Raw genomic sequence first — 3076 nt, 5'->3', positions numbered from 1 at the left:
AGCCAAGGTGCCCACCCCGACGAAGGTGCACGCGAGGTGCGCACCCGGGGCAAACCGGGCTCCGACAACGTGCACGCAGCACCTTGGAGCACACTTCGAAGCACTCCCGGGTGCCCACCGGCGTTGCGCACCGTGGTGGGCAGCGAGGTGCGCACCTTTGATGCGCTGCCTTCACTAATTTCCAGAAAAAGGCAAAAAAAAATGAGATTTTAAAATTTCCGTTTTGAAAGATAGTGAAAAAAAAGGAACGCGGGTGCCATCTTGAGCCCGCCCTGGTGCGCAGCCCAGGCAAGGCATGCGCACCAAGGTGCCCACCCGAGGTGCACACCCGGGGCAAACCGGGCTCCGACTTCGTGCAGGCCGCACCTTGGAGCACACTTCGGAGCGCTCCTTGGTGCGCACCATGGTGCCCACCAGGGCGCACCCGGGGCAAACCGGGCTCCGACTTCGTGCACGCCGCACCTTGGAGCACACATCGGAGCGCTCCCAGGTTCGCACCAGCGTTGCGCACCTTTGATGCGCTGCCTTCACTAATTTCCAGAAAAGGCAAAAAAAAACGATATTTTAAAATTTCCGTTCTGAAAGATAGTGAAAAAAACGGAACGCGGGTGCCATCTTGAGCCCTTCCTGGTGCGCAGCCCAGGCAAGTTGTGCGCACCAAGGTGCCCACCCTGGCGGAGGTGCGCGCCCGGGGCAAACCGGGCTCCGACTTCGTGCACTGCATGGTGCCCACCAAGGCGCGCAACCCAGCCAAGGTGCCCACCGCAGCGAAGGTGCACGCGAGGTGCGCACCCGAGGTGCACACCCGGGGCAAACCGGGCTCCGACTTCGTGCACGCCGCACCTTGGAGCACACTTCAGAGCGCTCCTTGGTACGCACCAGGGCGCGCAACCCAGCCAAGGTGCTCACCCCGGCGAAGGTGCACGCGAGGTGCGCACCCGGGGCAAACCGGGCTCGAACTTCGTGCACGCCGCACCTTGGAGCACACATCGGAGCGCTCCCGGGTTCGCACCAGCATTGCGCACCTTTGATGCGCTGCCTTCACTAATTTCCAGAAAAGGCAAAAAAAAGAAAAAAATGAGATTTTAAAATTTCCGTTTTGAAAGATAGTGAAAAAAACGGAACGCGGGTGCCATCTTGAGCCCGCCCTGGTGTGCAGCCCAGGCAAGTTGTGCGCACCAAGGCACCCACCCTGGCCAAGGTGGGTCACGGGGTGGGTCCTAGGGTGGGTAACGGGGTGGGTACTAAGGTGCGTGCCAAGGTGGGTCATAGGGTGGGTGCCAAGGTGGGCACCAGGGTGGGTGTGCACCAACCCTAGCCAGGGTAGGTCACGGGGTGGTTGTCGGGGTGGGCGTCAAGGAGCCAAGGTGGGTGGCAAGTAGCCAAGTTGCGTGCCAAGGTGGGTGTCGGGGTGGGTGCCAAGGATCCAAGGTGGGTGCCAAGGAACCAAGGTGGGTGTCTGGGTGGGTGCCGAGGTGGGAGCCAGGGTGGGTCCCAAGGTGAGTGCAAAGGTGGGTGCCAGGGTCAAGGTGAGTGCCAATGTGGGTTCCAAGGTGCCAGGGTCAGGGTGAGTGCCAATGTGGGTTCAAAGGTGCTAAGTTGGGTGCGAGGTTGGGTGCGAGGGTGGGTGGGTGCCAAGGTGTGCTAGGTGGAAGCCCGGGTGGGTCGGCATCCCATGGGTGTCGAGTTGGGTGCCTGATGGGTGCTTCTTGTCAAGTTTTAGTCGTCGGGACTCATTTCGAGCCTTAGAGGTCGTTTCTTGTCCGGTTGCCCTGTCTTCGACCTGGGAACCCAATTTTGGTCCTCGGGTCCCATTTTTTTTTGTCTCGCATCCCACTTTTGGCCTGTGGCCTTTTCGGGGTCGATTCTCGTTTTGGGCATCAGAGCATGTTTCTTCTCCTAAAACCCAATATTTGTTTATTAAGTCTCGGAACACATTTTTGTTCTCGTGGACCCATCATGGGTCTTGGAACGCATTTGTGGTCCTTGGGTCCCATTTTGCATCCCGAAACTTGTGTTTTGGTGCTTGATCCCTATTTTGGGTGCCCACCTTGCACCAAGTGCGCACCCGGGGCAAACCGAGCGCCTTGGTGCACCGGGGCAAGATTGAGCGTGCACCCGAGGCGCCCCGAACATGCACCAAGGTGCACTCGGCCCACATGTGAGCGCAGGTCGTTGCGCCCGAGGTGGTGTGTGGGCACCGCGTTGCAGACGGGACACTGCACGCACACGACGCCCCCTCCAGGTGCACGCACGTAGGCCGGGCCGGGTGCACACCCGACGCCCTAGCAAGGTGCGCGCACCCGGGCAGGGCTCACACTTGGCGAACGGGGCGCACTTCGCGAGGGAGGGTGTGCACCTCGACGGGGGTGGGTGGCCGGGGTGGATTCGCACGTGGGTCGCGGTTTGCTAAGTACACACTGCGACAAGCTCATAACGGGTGCGATCATACCAGCGTTAGTGCACCGGATCCCATCAGAACTCCGCAGTTAAGCGCGCTTGGGCCGGAGTAGTACTGGGATGGGTGACCTCCCGGGAAGTCCCGGTGTTGCACCCTTTTTTAGTTTTTCGCCGGGCGTCGCAATGCTATTTGAATAAACCTTTTGCCCGTTTGCGTTCTCGTCGGGGCCGGGCCGGGCCGGGGTGCGCTGCCCGCACTACCGCGCGCGCGGGGGCGACACCGAGCGCGCACCCGAGGCGCCCCGAGCACACAGGCCACGGTGCAACCCGGGCGTTGTGCGCGCACCCCGGTGCGCCCGAGGTGCTGCGCGCGCACCCAGGTGAAATCGGTGTGCACCTCGGCCAGTGCGCGCTCGGTCGAGTCGCGCACGTTGGCCAAGGTGCACGGTGATGTTTCTTACTCTAAGGTTCCGCACCAGACGCCCGGGACAGGTGAGCGAAGCTGGGCGGGGCCGGGTGCGCGGCCGGGGCAGGTGCACGCAGCTGGAGAGAGCTTTGGAGCACACTTCGGAGCGCACCAATGATGCGCTCCATTCAAAAGTTTCCTGAAAAGGCAAAAAAAGTTGAGATTATAGAATTTCCCACTTGAGAGATTGTAAAAAAAAAAAATTTAAAA

General features: G+C 60.8%; 1 non-coding gene across 1 annotated transcript; it reads left to right on the top strand.

Annotated features, from left to right (window-relative positions):
• Window positions 1-2438: 2438 nt before the first annotated feature.
• On the top strand, window positions 2439-2557 carry LOC131870046 (5S ribosomal RNA). The gene has a single exon (XR_009368414.1). It is a non-coding gene; the product is annotated as a 5S ribosomal RNA (ribosomal RNA).
• Window positions 2558-3076: the final 519 nt, after the last annotated feature.

This window comes from Cryptomeria japonica, unplaced genomic scaffold, assembly GCF_030272615.1.
Source record: "Cryptomeria japonica unplaced genomic scaffold, Sugi_1.0 HiC_scaffold_280, whole genome shotgun sequence".
In the NCBI taxonomy this organism is placed as follows: Eukaryota; Viridiplantae; Streptophyta; class Pinopsida; order Cupressales; family Cupressaceae; genus Cryptomeria; species Cryptomeria japonica.
The sequence above is the reverse complement of the archived record's forward strand: the minus strand, read 5'-3'. Positions and strand labels throughout refer to the sequence as shown.